The sequence below is a fragment of the Euphorbia lathyris genome, chromosome 2 (genome assembly GCF_963576675.1).
Source record: "Euphorbia lathyris chromosome 2, ddEupLath1.1, whole genome shotgun sequence".
NCBI lineage: Eukaryota > Viridiplantae > Streptophyta > Magnoliopsida > Malpighiales > Euphorbiaceae > Euphorbia > Euphorbia lathyris.
This window is the reverse complement of record NC_088911.1, coordinates 104414013-104431866: the sequence shown is the minus strand read 5'-3', so window position 1 is coordinate 104431866 and position 17854 is coordinate 104414013. Positions and strand designations below refer to the sequence as shown.

Sequence of the window (17854 nt, the reverse complement as noted above, 5' to 3'; positions counted from 1 at the left end):
AGAGGTTGCATCAAGGGTTTTCTTTATTGAAATGCTGTTTAGATGGTAATGCAAGAAAGAACCAACATTAAGGGCCCTTAATGTTGTAGTACATCTTAGAATCTTAAGAACACATGAAAGTTGACTTAAGTGAGCTTTAAAACAGAGACTTTGACTTCACTTTATGGCATTCATGAATAAATAGGATGTTTAGAGGCTGAAAGTAACCTGTTCCGCTGTGGCCTAGCCTGTTCTCTCTTTTTATCATAACCAAAACACATTTTCTGAGACTGAATCTTTATCATTAGTATTTCTATTCACCATATAAAATCATTTCTCAACTAAAGAAAATCACACACCACGAACACCCTGTTCTGCAAAAATTTTCTAGTAAAATTTGGTCATCAATCCCTGAGGAGACGATACTCTACTTATCATTTTATTACTTGTATCTAGTGCACTTGCTAGAGTCTGTAACGAGGACAACAAGTTTTTGGCGCCGTTGCCGGGGATTGAAAGGAACAATTCTATTTGAAAATTTCTGTGAAACAAAGAAGAATGGCTGGAAGAGTACCAGAACAACCTGTTCAAGAAGAAGAAGGTGAAAACAATAATCACCCAGTCATGAGAATCAGAGATTACTCCAGACCTACCACTGAAGGGAACTCATCATGTATTGTGCTGCCTAATGAGGGGAACAACCTGTTCGAAATCAAGCCATCCATAATACAAATGCTTCAAACTGTTGTTCGGTTTGGTGGATACCACAATGAAGACCCTAATGCTCATATTCAAGATTTTGTTGCAATGTGTAACATTTTCAGAACAAATAGGGGGGTCGCCGATGATGTTATAAGGTTAAAGCTGTTTCCTTTCTCTCTAAAAGATAAAGCAAGAGTTTGGTTGAAGAACCTTCAACCCGGATCAATAACTACTTGGCAAGAAATGGCTAGTGCGTTCTTGATGAAGTACTTCCCACCACGGCAAGCTATCAAGTTGAGAAACGAGGTTTCTCGTTTTATGCAAGAAGAAAATGAGTCGTTAGCCGAGGCTTGGGAACGTTACAAGGAGCTCTTGAGAAGGGTACCAAACCATGGCATTCCCATGTGGATGCAAGTTCAGAATTTCTATAATGGAGTCACCAATACCTATAAAATTCAAATTGAGTCCATTGCAAATGGTAGCCCTGAAGATCTTGAACCACAAGCTCTATATGATCTCTTTGAAAGGGTGGTCAATACAAGTTACAATTGGCACTCGGTGAGGAGTGATGGGAAGAAGATTTCAGATTCTGATGTTGTTTCAAAGCTGACAACTCAGGTGGAACAGCTTGTTAAGCAAATCAGCAAGATGAATGTGTCTTCCATTCATAGTGAACCTTCATTTTCTGATGAATGTGACTTTTGTGGTGGTCCACACTTCGATATCAATTGCCCAAGAGTTAAACCGAGCAAAGCCAACCAAGAACAATGTCATTATGTTGGGTACAATCAAAGAAATCAACCCAATCCGTACTCAAACACATGTAATTCTGGTTCCATGGATCATCCCAACTTTGAGTGGACACAACAGCAAAATCAGCAAGAACAACCTAGGTACCAGCAGCAACAAAGAGAGCAATACCAAGAACAACCTCAGCAACAGTACAAACAGCCTGTTCAGGCTAAAGAAGAGGTTGAGCCAGATTTGAAAACCATGATCATGCAATTCATAAAGCAAACTCAAGCTTCCATCAAGAATCTGGAGACTCAAATGCATCAAGTGGCATATTCGTGCTCATCCAAGGGAAAGGGTGTCATTCCAAGCAATACCGAGCCTAATCCTAAAGGAGATGTCACAACTATCACGCTAAGGTCTGGTAAAGAATTCTCTGCCCCTACTAAAGCTAAAAAAGTTGTTGATGTTGCAGGTACCTCAAAAAAATCTGAAACTGTTAAGGAACAGACTGTTCCAGAGGCCACCAGGCAGGTTGCTAAAGAACATGAGCCTATTCAAGTTCAGGAGGAACCTGGGGAGAAGTATATTCCACCTCCTCCCTATGTACCACCTGTTCCTTATCCAGCAAGGCTTGTGAATCAAAAGATGAAAGAGGAAAACTCCAAAATCTTTGATACATTGAGAAAGTTACACATCAATATTCCATTTGTGGAAGCTCTAGCTCAGATGCCAAAGTATGCCAAGTTCTTGAAGGATATTCTGTCCAACAAGAAAAAGCTTGAGAACATCTCCATGATTAAACTGAATCGAGACTGTTCCTCAATACTGCAGAACAGGCAGCAGCTTCCTAAAAAGCTCAAAGATCCAGGGAGTTTCTCAATCCCTTGTTCCATCGGTAAATTGAATATTGAAAATGCATTGTGTGACCTTGGAGCTAGTATCAATCTTATGCCGTATTCTGTTTATGCTAGGCTAGGCTTGGGAGAACCTCAACCTACTAGGATGTCGATTCAATTAGCAGATAGATCTGTACGTTATCCTAGGGGAATTGTGGAGGATGTGCTAGTTAAAATAGGGAAATTCATATTACCCGTAGACTTTATTATCATGGACATAGATGAGGATTTGCATATGCCCATCATTTTAAGGAGACCATTTTTAGCTACGGGTAGGGCCTTGATAGATGTTGAAAAGGGACAATTGTTTTTAAGGATAAATGGTGAAGAAATAATTTTTAGGATGAATGAGGCCATGAGGCGTGCTAACTCAAGTGATGATACATGCTATTTTTTGGATGCATGCCACACCCCGTCTGTTTTGCAGGACTATCACCAAGACACTTTGGAAACACTGCTGGGGGAAGAAGTGAATATCTGTGAAGGAACAGGCTGTTCCCTAGGAACAAGCTGTTCCCTAGAAACAGCAACAAAACCACCACTTCCACCAGACATAATTGGGCCCTCACACAAAGAACCACCTGATATACCCACCCCCAAAAGGTGGCGTGATAAAAAGATTCAAGGGAAGGAATTCCATGAAGGGCAGAAAGTGCTCGTGTATAATTCCAGGTTGAGGCTGTTCCCTGAAAAATTGAAGTGCAGATGGTCTGGACCTTATATTGTGAACAAGGTGTCATTCGAACCCCAAATGTTGTGTCATTCCCTTTCTTTTTCTATCTTGTAAATGTCAGTACATGTTCGTAGTTTTTCTTAATTCCTCGTACTTTGTGTTAAATGTCTAAAAATTCTATGTTGTTCTCTGTTTCTGAACAGCATGTTCTGTTTCTAGTTTTTTGCTCTCTGTTTTCCCTTTCTTTTTGTATATAGCAGCAGAATAATATATATATTAAAGAAAAAAAAAAGACTTTAAATTGCCAATCAATGATTGCATGCTTGCACCTCAAATTTAGTGTGTGGTGAACCCAGTGATAATTCAATTTTCAAAAGATAGAAGTTCTGAAAATTTGGGTTTTAATTCAAAATTCAATTAGAGGACCTTAAGCCCTAGTGCATGTAAAAGCCCTAAATTGTGAGAACTTGAGCCTACATTAGCATGTAAATGCATTGATTCTTTGTGAGAGGGCTAGTACATATTGTCTTTAGGTAGGTTTTGCTTTGGTTGCCTAGTCAAAATGGTAAAATTTTGGAAGAACATAGAATGAAAAAAGCATTTAGATCCCAAATTCACTCCACAAAAAGCTTACCCGTGCATTGCACTCACACTTTTAGGATAACCAACTTGTGCCTTAGCCTATTCTTTCTGAAACACTACTTAAAGGAACGAATTCCCTTCACTTTAATCCCCAAACGCCTTGAATTTGTCTCATGCCTCAGAACAAGCTGCTCTAGTTAAAGAAAAATACATTTTTGAGAAAATCTGAGTGTATAATGATAAAATTGTTGAAATGATGACATTTGAGGGATGATGATGGAGTGAGGACCACTTTTTGAATAAGGTTAAAAGAAAAAAAAAATAATAAAAAAATAAAAAAAAATCCCAAATAGGAATTTTAGAAGATAACAAAAATATGTTTGAATAAAGTCTTTTCATTTTCAGGACACATGTTTATATCTTGAGCCTGAAATGAAATGTTTGGATGGTTGTATTTTGTGTGTTTGAAGAATCGTTTGGCCAATGTTGTGAAACAGGCTGTGTAGAGTGATTAGGTTGAGGCAGAATTGCTCAGTGTTGAGAACTGAGTATGGTGAATTGCAGTGCATGTAGACAGAATTCTTACATTTAAATAGCCATTCACTTCCATACCTTAGCCTTAGCCTAACATTACAACCTATGTTTAAGACCTTTTGACTATGTTTGGATAATTTTTAATCTGTGGAGATAGGGCCAATAAGCAAAATTATAGCCTATGGATGTGTGTACTGAGCTGAGGAGTGAAGTTCCATTCCCTTCCTTGTGGCAACAAAGGCCATTTGAGAGTGAGTGAAAATTCCTTCCTTAGTGAGGCACTTTGGGGAATACAGGTTGTTGGATTGAATTTTGAAGTTCAACCTTACGCTTTGACGAATTTCTTGAATTGGAATTCATGTTTTAGATCTGGTCTAACCACATTTTTTTTATCAAGCTCTTGTGTGCTAATCAAAGGTTGAGTTAGTTGAAAGTTGAATAAAGTTCTGCTGCTATTGTTTTTTTCTTTTTGTTGTCTATTATCTCTTCTAGATCTGTTCCATTTCTTGTTCTTATGTTTTCTCCATTGCCTTGTTTCTATGTCATTCCCTTTTCTTTTTATTTTCTTTGCTTTTCCATTTTTGTTGTTCTTTTCTCTATTTTCTGTTGTGTTTGCTTGAGGATAAGCAAAAGTTCAATTTGGGGGTATTTGATGGGTTCATAATTGACCCTAATAACCATATGTTATTTCACTAAAAATAGGCTTATGGGCTGTTAATTGTTATTAATTTAGGACTAAAGAACCCTTTTTGCAGATTTTGTGAAGAAAGCTGTCAAACAGCCCGTTACAGGAAAAATTAAAGGGAAATCTATAGACCAAAGGGTAATTGCATGTAAAGAGATGGAAGACAGCTAAGGAAAGACGTGGGACCAGTGGAGATCTAGCTTGTTGAAGAAGATTAGGGCCTTGAAGTGTTCAAGTGGCCATAATCTGTCAGAACGGCTGTTTAGTGTACTTTTTAGTACTTTTTATGTTTCTTTCCTCCTAATTAAATAGATTACTGTGTGAGGACAGAGATATAACTTTTGGGGGGCTGACACTTCATCTTCCACGAGAGTTCTCTTTAATTTGGAGATCTAACTCCATTAATGGAGATTTATTGTAGTTTCTGTGGTTGTTCACTCATAATTATGAGTGAGTAGTCAACTGAACGGGCTTGGCCAGCAATGGCTGGTTATGTAAGTTTTCTATTTTTCTTATTTATGAATGAATGTTGATATATGTTGATGTGATTGACAAATCCTTAACTCCATTGCTAAATGCATGTATGTTAGTGTTAGATGCATGATAGGACACTACTTTCATCTTCACAGAACTATTTGTCAAGCATTCAACCCCGAAACAGAGATGTCAAGAGGTTGCATCAAGGGTTTTCTTCATTGAAATGCTGTTTAGATGGTAATGCAAGAAAGAACCAACATTAAGGGCCCTTAATGTTGTAGTACATCTTAGAATCTTAAGAACACACGAAAGTTGACTTAAGTGAGCTTTAAAACAGAGACCTTGACTTCACTTTATGTCATTCATGAATAAATAGGATGTTTAGGGCTGAAAGTAACCTGTTCCGCTGTGGCCTAGCCTGTTCTCTCTTTTTATCATAACCAAAACACATTTTCTGAGACTGAATCTTTATCATTAGTATTTCTATTCACCATATCAAATCATTTCTCAACTAAAGAAAATCACACACCACGAACACCCTGTTCTGCAAAAATTTTCTAGTAAAATTTGGTCATCAATCCCTGAGGAGACGATACTCTACTTATCATTTTATTACTTGTATCTAGTGCACTTGCTAGAGTCTGTAACGAGGACAACAGCTGACATGTTTCTTGCTGGACTGAGTTAATATATTATTGTATCTTCTTCCAAACAATTGTGTTATCTGTTTATCACTTTATGCTTATCTGCTGTGTTGATCTAGATTCATGACCTTTCTCACATGTCTTCTTATTTAAATCTCATTGAACAAAGTAACTGAAACCAGTGAACATAAATATTAATCAAGTACTTGGCCACTGAGTAAAACTACTCAGCCCCAACTAATGTACTCAGCTTACTTCAACTCTGATATCTGAACTTATAATCTTCCGCTTAACTAAATATCAAAACTGAGTAAAGTGAAAATGTTCCAAGTGCTGACCTTACTCTGAAAACTGACATTGGAATTGATTAAACCTTAAAATGTTTAAAGTAAAACTAAGTCAGTGGTTCAACCCTTATGGGAGAGAATCTTAAGAAGTTAAGAAAAGGTCAACCATCATGGGGGAGCTCAACACTGAGTTTCTAATTGAATATTTTTGCCAACATCAAAATAGGGGAGTTTGTTGAAACACCTGTCCACATGATTTTGATTTGACAAAATTATTTAACAAGAATTAAATCTCCATGATAAAAATATTCTAACACATTAAATTTAAATGTTTTGATTTATTCATACTAATGTGTGTGTTCAATGTTCAGTCATTTAATCTATAAGACATTAAGTTGTAAGGCCCAAAGGCCCACAAGAGAAAGTCAAGCTCAAGTCAACAGATGAAAGCCTCACGGCCCAAGATCAAAACGCAGCTCGTACTGAACAAAACGGAAGCCCAACAATGAGAAGGATCGAAAAGCCTTCAACCAAAAGCTTCAAGACGAAGCTGCTGAGTTGAGCGACAAGGAAGTCAGGTCAGCGGCTGGCCTGAATAAACTTGAAGACAAAGTATTTCTACTTTGGGTAATGTTCAGAAGACGCAGAAAGCTGTTTGGAAGACTTTGCCATAAATGTGGAGACATTCTGTCTTGCTTGACGAAAAGCTGCTGAGCACTGACGAAGACAAAAGATACAATGATTTGGTTTGGCCGAGGACGCTGAGCACGTACTGAGTGAAAGCGAAGGAAGCCGTTTCTCTCTAACGGTTATTTTGAAATTCGAAATTAGCGGTGCATCAAGTGTCACTATAAATAGGCCACTCAAACGCTTCATTCCATGCAGATATTCAATCAAGTCGAAACGCTGACCAAATTGATATTCGAAGTTCTGTGAGAAAAGCAAAGGAAATCTTACACCAATTTCAATCTTGTGTAAAAGTCTAGAGTGATCTCGTTTATCTAAAGTGTCTTAGCAATTGTTGTTTAGGACAAACAAACACTTATCATTTCTAGAAGTATAGAAAGGAGAAGCTGAGTACTCGGTTATAGTACTCAGCAGTAGAGATAGGAGTGAGTAGAGGAATAGAGGAAGGTACTCTTGTATACTCAGCTTTCTATTGTAAAAGGTTTGTGCTCTACCTTTAAAGAGCTCAGTAGAGGATTCTGAAAAGCTTGGAAGGAATTCCGAGGACTGGACGTAGGCGGAGAGGCCGAACCAGGATACGTCTGCTGAGTAATATCTTTCTAACCCTTATCTCCTTAACTTATTGCTTGCTATAATCCTGCCTAGTTAAAACGCTAAAAAGAACATAAGCTGAGTTGAGTGAACTGAGAAGCTGAGTTCAGGAATAGACTCAAGTGCTATCTCCTGACTCAAGGACAGATTTAGACTTAGTCACCTGTTGACTAAGCTTGTATCTGAAATTTACTCAGTACCACAGTGCTAAAAGACTTCAAGAAAGTCTAAGTTAAAAATTAACAGTCAGCCTAATTTTTTTAAATAGTTTCTAACCCCCCCCCCCCTTGGAACTAACATTGTCACGTTACACAGGACCAACAAGTGGTATCAGAGCTTAACAGCTCACTGAACAAGATATAACTATCTTGAGCTGATCCCCACAATGGCTGAGAACAGCACTCGTTTCCTCCTAAGAAATCAGACAACTCAGATTCTTCCTGAAGGACTGTCCATTACTAGGTCTCCTCTGTTCTTCGGGTCTAACTATACCTTTTGGAAAAACAGAATGAAAAACTTCATTCAGGCAACAAATTTGTCAAGAAAAGAAGGAGTTAATGACTGATTTTAAGGACTAAATACAAATTAGTCATTAATTAAAGACTAAAATTAGTCATTAACAATATAATGGGTCAATAAACCATACAAAGACATGGGCCCAGCTTTACCACTTACCGCTACTAAACTGAATGGTTAAAGACCACCATTGAAGTCCTTAAATTTCTATTAATTAAATTTAAAAATATATATGTATATTTTAACTCTTTTAACTCTTCCTCTCTCTCTAGATAAAAAAAATCCGGATCTCTTTTTATGTCTTCCTCTCTCTGCTCTAACCCTAATCCTCCGATGACATTTCCAGGAGTAAATCCCCTTCATCTTTTTTCTTCTACAACCTTGAATCTGCAGCTTCATCCAGATCTGAAGCCCCACCGTCGAATTCGCACTATAAGTCTTACTCGATTTAAGAGTACAGAACTTCTGTTGAAAGGAGGAGCCAGAGCCGAAGCCGCCTGAAATTTTTCGTAAAATGGAAGATATATGATAACGGGATAAATGTTTAAAGTCGAACATGATGAGGAAGAGCTGGAGGAAAGATGAAGGGCGGTTGTATTCGTAAAGTCATCCCAAAATCTATAGAGAGGTGTCTGCTAGTCAGCTTGCTACTAGCTTGTGCCGGTTGAAGTTGCCAGAGACTGTGGCTGGTGACATAGCATATAGGAAGATGAGAGATCTATTAGGGTTTCAGGTGATTTTTTCAAATTGGTGTTTTCCTGGGTTTTTTCTTCTTACTGTTTTGCTAAAGATCTATGAGGTTTTTGTTATTAGTAAACACACTTGAAAATTGCTTGTTGTTTCTTAGCTGTGGTTATTTCACTTTAGATTGAATGTGATACAGTAAGGGTTAGAATACTGCTCTTTCCTAATACAGTTCTTAATTTTTTTTACAACTCTTAGTTATGAACCCATTATAACTAATACCTTTCCTTATTAAGTAATTTATTTTCACATGATGCTTATTATTGAAGTTCTACTTTTGGTCAATTATCATTATACTGAAATTTTGCTCTTTGCTGGTAGATTAGTATTTATTAATTACAAACACCAGATGTGTAGACTATGATTCCTGATAGCCCTTTGATCACATCTCTTGGGAATTTTTCCAGCAATTGTTTTATGTGAGAGACTTGAAATTTGACTGTCTTTAAGGACTTGTGGGAGCTTTGAAAGGGTACCATATCTAGTTAGGGATGGAGAATTGCAATATAGTTTTTTCCTCTTAATAAATGAACTTATATATTGAATCTTTCCCTTTTGTCAGGATATTTTCTATTATGCTGTTGGTGAACTAAAAAGTGATAGGCTGCTGCTTGTTTCAAATTATGAGAAAAAAAAAGCTAAGCCGCCCACGGTAGGAATTATGCAACTGTCAGCAGAAAAATCTCAAAGTTCGATCCTGTTCCAAGTGGTATTCTTGGGATTCTCATCACAGATGTCCCTAAATCAATGGTAAAATCCACATCTCTTATCATCTTCCAAAAGCTGAGAGCATCATGCTATTTTATAAATGTCTTTGGGATTATTGGAATGCTTCATGTTAGAGTTAGTGTATTTTGGATCTCTGAATCTTCAGAGTTGTTACTTTTATGCCATAAAAGTTTAAATCATGTAGTGTAGTTGGTGTTTCTTAGGTAGAGAACAGATAAACATTTACATTTATGCTATGATTTTGTTCTTGCTGCTTTTATATTTTGTAGTGTTCTCATATGAAGTTTTTCATTGGATTTTCTTTAAGATACAAGTGTCTCCTATATGCACTGATAAACTTTTACATTATGCTCTGCTTTTGTTCTTGCTGCTAAACTTTTACATTATGCTCTGCTTTTGTTCTTGCTGCTTTCATATTTTGCAGTCTTCTCATAGGATTTTCTTTAAGATACAAGTGTCTCCTACATGCACTATTAGTTTTTTTTAATACCGTAACTGAAATTTGTATGTTTTAGGACACTGCCTAGTAATCTAAAGCTGATCAGATGTGCACCTAGTTTATCTGTACTATATTTTGGAGGGGTCACGGTTTTATATGATGGTTCATGTTAGCCGACCCCGAATCATTTCGGGACTAAGGCTTTGTTGTTGTTGTTGTTGTTGTATATTTTGGACGGGAGGTGGGGGTGGGGGGAAGAGGAACTAGACTTATTTAAACAATATTACGTAATTGCTTTTAATCCTAAAATGTACTATATGATAGAAGTAGTGTCTCATGTTTAAGGAAAAAATCTAGGTGTCTTCTTTATACCATGTTGATGGCAGTAGTTAACATGTCTTTCATATGTAAAAAATTGAATGGTTTTGGGCGTTTTGACCCATGCATTTGCTGAATTGATTACAATTTTCATAACTAACAGATTACATGTTAGAATTTATCATAATCCATTCCTGCTGAATTTTGTTTTATATCTTTTTTCTTGTAAAACCAAACTATTACTATATATCACTTGGTATGCCTTATTTTTCCACCAAGCTTTGGTTAATCAACAAGCTTTATTGTGTAAGTTAAATAAGCCTTGCTTCTGCATAATCTATAATCTTCATTCTATGCGATTGTTCATGTTTACCTCTATTGCGTGCTCTCAAAGATTATAAGGTTGGATTTTTAGAAAATTTGAATGCTAACTGAAGTAGCTGGTATATAAAGTGGTTCGCATCCATTTTCATGTATTTTTCTATTGTTTATTTGACTAAGTGAGGTGGTTACCTTATTAGGTTTGTTACCTCATTTTTTAGATTAGCTTGATGCTTTTCAGCTTGTTTTAGAATAGCACTTAACATGTCTATCTTTAGTAATTATGCATTCTTCTCTAATAGGCACTTGTATGTCCAATTTCATAGCCTGCTATATATGTTCTTTATTCTCAATTTTTTTTATGGTTACATACACATGAGAATGGAGTTTCTTTTTTTAATGACCGCTCTAGGGATACGCAGGTGAAATTAATTATAATTAATGTTTTGTTAGTATATACACATGCTTTTTAATGTGCTACATTAACTAATTTAATTTGTCCTTCTAATAATAAATGTAGGCAGAATTTGAGGACTTTACACAAACTAACCCATCACCTGGGACAGTTGCACAAGCACTTGATGAGGTTCAAGCATTTTATAGGACGGTTGGACGTCTTACTAGGGGGAGGATTTTTGGGCTTGGTACAAGCTGTGCAGTTTCATGGTGAGCACACACCTACATATTCAACAGGCGCCTCATCCTCAGGTATTAGTGAGGCATCTGCCTCAAATTCTGGTGCTAAAAATCCCATGATTCAGCGCATACAGGAGCAACTTACTCGCTTTAATATTGATAGGGTCCGTTTTATGGAGTATCTAAATCAAGTGGAGGGAGAGCAGGCACGTTGTGACGATGGCATCCATTTTTTTTGAAGTTGATACAGCTTGTTAAGGTTCATCAGGCCTTATATTATCATGATGTCCATATATTTAGCGTAGCTTAGTTTTATTTTTATTTTTTTGCAGCTTATAGCTTTTTAAGGTTTATTTAGACCTTGCACTATATTTTGTTGAAGCTTGTAGCTTTTAGGTTTATCCAGGCCTGACATTGCATTACTATGATACTAGTATACTTGACTTTAATTATATATGTAGTCAGATTGTACTGTTTTTTATGTAGTTAAATCTACTAAGCATTTGTAGTTAATGTTGTTTGGTTAACTGATATGTACTTTAATATAAATTTAGTTTTAGTTTTATATATATATATATAATTTTGATCTTGGAAGAAATATGAAATGCAAAAAGTATATATAATTTTGATTTTGGATGAAAATTTTGTTCTATTTTTCCGATGAAAATTCCATAGGTACTAGTTTTTCATCCATGGTATTCAGTTGCTTTCCTAAAATTTGCCGAGGGAAAATTCGTCAGTAGAGGTTCTCTTTCATCGGTGAAGAAGGTCGGTTAATTATCTTGGGATGATGGTTAAGGACCACGCAATCAGTCCTAAATATTGGTCGTTAAGTTAGCTACTCAGATTTCTAACTGAAAAAATTGGTCTTTAAGTTTATGACCAAATTTGGAAATTGGTCAGCAAACGGTTACCAACCAGCATAGTTAGTGACTGAATTCAATTCAGTCAGTAACTGGTAAAATGGGTCATTAAACACGATTAGGGACTGATTTTTCAGTCATTAACTAGTGATTTTCTTATAGTGACATGAATGCATGGCTTTATATAGTCCAAGGCCCGTTTGATCATAATTCCCAACAGAGAGTAGATTGATCAAATTCAATAAAAATAGAGTAACTGAACAAACCCTGAGTCACGTTTGTCCAAAATTGAAGAATGGTCACATAAATCAAGTACCTAAAGAAGAAATAATCATTGATTAAAAGTGGATAGCTCAAATAGCCTAATGCTTTATATTAAGAGACTCCATCACACTAACCTTCCGAAAAAAATGTTATTGGCTGCTGATGAAGAGATTGAGGATTCCCAATGTTATGTAAATTATCTGTATAATTGAAGAATCAATATCAATGTATCTAAGAAGCAAAGCATTTCAAACAATTTACACTTGAATAAAAACTGAATCTATATAGTTTCCTCATCAAGCTCGTTAACACACCTCATAAAATGGATGAGAACCTAGATTAGACTTCAAATCTTCTTGTAAATTCTGCACAAAAATACTCAAGAAATTTGATAAGGTAATCTTTTTATATTTATAGTATATCAGAACATCATCATAAATTTATGAAAATAATTATTAAAGATTAATTATTTGTAAATCAATTGCAGAGTTATTAATGATCATACTTCATAAAGCTATACTTTCTTTTTAAATAATTGATTTGCATTATACTATATTAGTATTTATAAGGATAAGGTACCAAAATAGGCATATGGTCTTTGAGGAACTATCAATTTAGACGTCATCTACAAAATAGCACCAATATAGGCTTAACGTTTAATAAAGGATATCAATATAGGTCTCGATAACAGATTAGACACGTCATTCCTATTACTCCATTGAGTTCTGATTTCTCCCTCCACGTACAATTGAAAGAACTTGATAGAGTAATATTAAAGACGTGTCTCGTTCCGTTTTCGAGACCTAAATTGGTACATTTTTAAAACATTAAGCCTATATTGGTGTAATTTTATACGCGGAGCCTAAATTGATACTTTCTCAAAAAAAACATAGGCCTATTTTGGTACCTTATCCCGTATTTATATGTAAAGGAATTGTTTTAATTGAAAATAAATTAAAAAAACTGAAAAATACTTTATTTGAAATGATATTGCATTATACATTGATATGATAATTTCTAATGAAATTCACTTAAGTTATTTTTTTTTTCTTTTTTTATGTTAGGTATCAAACCAGCAGGCTATCTAAACGCAGTGAAGAGATCGCAATTCATTAGCTCCGATAAGGTAATATATTAAATTAATTATACCATTAAATTACTATTTTGTGTTACCATATTTCTAATAACAACAATGATCTTATACGACACAAAATAGCTTGTAATACGCATTACCTGAGCAAGGTCACAATCTCTCCCCGGACAGCATTTCACACTGAGTAGGCTTGGGACAAAATCAATACCTCGAACAACAGAAATAGAATACCCAGAGAAGGCTTTTGATCTTCACGCCCTCAAAGACCCAACCTAGATGACGGAAGTTCTTAGAAATAGATCATCGAGAGAAGGCTTGGTACCTTCACCGCCCTCAAAGACCCAACCTAAACAAACTGAAGTTCTTAGTCGGAGACGCGGAAGGCAGATGAATCAGAGAGAGAAGAAACGCGCGTGCAGGAAAGTAATTTTAGGTATTTTGTAAATTGTATCACATAGAGAAGAAACGCCCGCACAGGAAAGTAAGTTTAGGGCTTTTATTTTTATTTTATCTTTTAGGATTTTTTTTCCTTTAGGCGCCAAAACTTTCAGTTTTCCCGCAATTTTTGGTCTTGCTCATTTCTTTTAGTATTTTTTTTTATATTTCCTATCTTTTTTGTTTGTATTCTACAAATTAATTTTAAAAAAAATTACTTGACTTGACAATTAATTATTATAAACTAAATTCCACATTTCTCTACAAGGTTTTTATCTAAACTAATTATCCCACATTTTTACTAATAAATCAAATCAACTTAAATTATTTATTGTAAGTCAAATCATCTTTATAAATAATTTTATAAAAAAAATTATGTTTTGACAATTAATTATTATAAATCAAATCATCTTTTATAGATATTTAAAACTTTATCTTATTCTTATTTTTATTTCTTGTTACTTTTATGGGACATGTTGTTAATTGAATACTCATGCTTCAATTTTTTTGCATTCATTTTATTTTATTTTATTACTTTTTGGAGGGAAATTGTAAAGCCAATAAATTAGTGAAATTTTAGGAAATGAATTAGTATGAAATAACGCAACGTTACTTCCATGATTAAATGTTGTTTTATCTAATTATCAAGTTAAATAATGTAACGTTATTTGTAAATATTATCTAAACGTTACCTTAGCTCAAATAAAACGACTTAAAAACATCAAAAGCAACACTTTATCTAGAATGGTTGCATTCCACATTCATGAATAGTAACAGTCAAATAAATTAAGCTAATGCAATGTTTTAAGGCATCATTTTCTAAAAAATGGTTGCAATATATAATATATGGTGTAGGTATTATAAGTAGGTGAATATGAGTCATATCTCCTTTGATTTTGCTGATTTTGAAAATTCCCCATAGCATTGACTTATTCTTCCTCTCGGAGAGTGTGACAAGCATCAGTTGGATGGTTTGGACTCGAACAAATTCCAAAAGTTTTTACTTGTTGAGTGTTTCTCGAGTAAATTACATCAATGGTACCTGAACTTTACCCTAATTCACACTTTGGTACCTAGATTACATTTTGTCTCAAAAATATACCCGAAGTAACGATGACCGGACAATTAAGTATATTTTACCGGTTAATGGCCGATCAATGCAATTTTGATGAGAAAATTACACTGATGGTGCCTGAACTTTATCCGAATTCACATTTTGGTACCTAGATTTCATTTTGTCCAAAAAATACATTTCAAGTAAAGATGACTCAATATTTTAGTATATTTGACCATTTTAAATTAAAAATTGAGACCAATCATACACTCAATTAACATAAAATTATAATACTGTCATTTAGCTCATAAATGACCATATTATAATTTTATGTTAATTGAGTGTATGGTGAGTCTCAATGTTTAGTTCATGTTACCCGGTCACTAACCGATCAAATGAACTAAACCTTTCAATCACCTTTACTTGTGTTATATTTTTAGGATAAAATAAAATCCAGGTACCGAAGTGTGAATTATGGTAAAGTTCGGGTACCATTAATGTAATTAACTCATGAAACTCGCATTGACCGGTCATAACCGGTAAAAATATACTAAATTGTCCGGTCATTATTACTTCAGGTATATTTTTGGGACAAAATGTAATCTAGGTACCAAAGTGTAAACTATGTAAAGTTCAGGTACCATTGGTGTAGTTTACCCAGTGTTTCTCTATAATGCTTTCTGCACAAGTGAAGAAAGAATATCAAGTCGTTTTTCAACTGAAGAGTTACTTACCTCATTCACTTTAATTCCAAACATATCTTGGCGAGAGCCAAACTATTGAGCATTAGCAACAACTCTTGTAATTAGATTCCTTGCTTCAGTGAGAGTTTTGTCCACTAAGGTCCACCACTGGCAGCATCCCTGTCAGATAAGATTAGACTTTTATAAAAATATCGAATTAAAAGTTGGTCACTTATCTGGTGGTTGGGACAGCTGGTGCACAATTGATTGAACCACTCCTAATACTTATGAAGATTTCCTCCAGTGATTTGGCGAATTCCAAATATATCCTTTAGGATTGAAGTAACCCTTGAAGTTGGAAAAAAATTCTCATTCGAAGAAGAAGGTAAAGAGTGACATTTAGGTTTAAAAAGATGTAACCTAAACAACAATAAAAAGACATTAAAATAAACGATTCTGTCATCTGAAAATAAATCCATTGACATTATTGATTAAGACGTATGCCATTTGAAACAAGTTACAACAACAGAAATTATTATAAAAATTGTTATCGTGAATACCAATATGCCAATTTTCTATATATCTACTTGACATTTTCAATTATTAGTATGTCATGTGATGACATTAAAGGTGATGGTAGTAATAAATAAGCTGCATCGTAACAAGAGTAATATGACAGTACACATTCGTGCCTTCACATGACAGAACGTAACCGTCGTCTGAAGGTGCATCAGAAGGCAGCGAGCCTCGTGACAGATTTATATCTTACGGGATGACGATTTTTAACCGTCGTCTGAGAGGCTATTTGGCGTAGTGAAATGATTTTGCTCTGGGTTCGGCTGGTTTGAGTTTGAAAACTTAACTTCCCTCCAAAAGTTAAGAGTTTCATGTGGAAAGCTTGCACCAACTATCTCCCCAACTGTGAGAAACTTTTCCTCAAAGGAGTTCCCATAGAAAATAGGTGTGTTTCGTGTGACCAATTAGGAGAGCATAAACATTCATATTTTTATAGACTGTAAGTTTGTAGAGGATTGTTGGAGTTCAATCTGCTTTGATATCACTAATATTCAAGTCTATGATTTCTCTAATTAGGTCTCAATGATGCTATGTTGGTTCTTGTTGCAATTGATGAAGGAGCAGTTCTGCATGGTTCTATCGGAAGCTTGGAATCAACGTAATAACTAGCTTTAGAATGACAAGATGATTTCAGCGCCCCGATTTGTCTCCAATGCGTTTGCTTTTCTTGTCAAGTTTCAGTCGGAATGTCAAAAGGGGGAAGGATAGCTAGTTTAGTGGCTATAAGATGGAGGTTTCCGACAACATGAGGTCTGCATGTCAATATTGATGTTGCAGATAAATGATAGATGAAATTAAATGATACGAGGAGAGTCAACAAATTTTGGACTCATAATTATAGAAATTGTTTGGTCAAAATTATTTAAGAAGACGCTGAGTTACGAATTGTTGGACTCACTTTTTTTTCCAACATTCTATAATTTCCAAAATTTTAAAAATTCTAATTTAATAAAACTTCAAATTTAACAATGTAAAACTTATTTTATTAAAAAATGAATAAAAAATATTGTTTTCAGTAAAATTGTAGCCTTATAAACTTTATGAATATGCTATTGTAATATTAATTCAAAAACATTATAATATTAACTAATAATAAATAATTATGTTTAAAAAAAAGGAAAATAAATAATTAAAGTTGATAATCTAATATGCACAAAAATATATATACTATAAAAGTTTTAAGAGTAAATTACACTATTGGTACCTGAACTATACCCTAACTCACACTTTGGTACCTGAATTACATTTCGTCTCAAAAATATACCTCAAGTAAGGGTGACCGGACAATTAAATACGATTAACCAGTTACTAACCGGTCAACTCAAGTTTTGACCAATTTTAATTCTAAATTAGGACCCACACTATTCAACTAACATATAATTACAACAATACCCTTTAATTAAATATAAAATACTACCCTCTCCCTCTTTACTGGTCTCTCTCTCTTTGCCCCTATCTCTCATTGCTTTTCTCTCTTTGCTGGTTCATAATCAATTCGACAGAAATAATGAAGCTAAAAGGAATTGTGGTAGCAACTTGTTCAACAATCTCTTAGAAAACACACCCTGAAATTCAAGCTAAGAAGCAATCTCATAGGAACTGGTTACGTGAAGGTATGCTTTCTGGTTTGGATTTCAGTGGAATAAAAAAAAGAAGTCAAAGATGGAGAAGGATCCTTTTGTAGAAAAAATTCTGGTTGAAAACATTGTAG

At 34.8% G+C, this 17854-nt stretch overlaps 2 long non-coding RNA genes across 7 annotated transcripts in view; one reads left to right on the top strand and one right to left on the bottom strand.

Annotated features, from left to right (window-relative positions):
• LOC136219271 (uncharacterized) overlaps positions 1-15751 on the bottom strand; it is a 44534-nt gene extending 28783 nt beyond the window's left edge. For 3 of the 6 annotated variants that reach the window (XR_010684115.1, XR_010684116.1, XR_010684111.1), the window contains exons 1-4: positions 13536-14105; positions 12617-12667; positions 12437-12502; positions 12305-12354 (exon numbers count right to left, since the gene is read on the bottom strand). This is a non-coding gene — a long non-coding RNA (uncharacterized lncRNA). Of the gene's footprint in view, positions 1-3619; positions 3756-8064; positions 8486-12304; positions 12355-12436; positions 12503-12616; positions 12668-13535; positions 14106-15618 lie in introns of those variants that run through there. The other 3 variants (XR_010684112.1, XR_010684114.1, XR_010684113.1) reach the window with 3 other exon arrangements.
• On the top strand, positions 8480-12298 carry LOC136219272 (uncharacterized). The gene is made up of 3 exons (XR_010684117.1): positions 8480-8721; positions 9295-9482; positions 11060-12298. It is a non-coding gene; the product is annotated as an uncharacterized lncRNA (long non-coding RNA).
• Positions 15752-17854: the final 2103 nt, after the last annotated feature.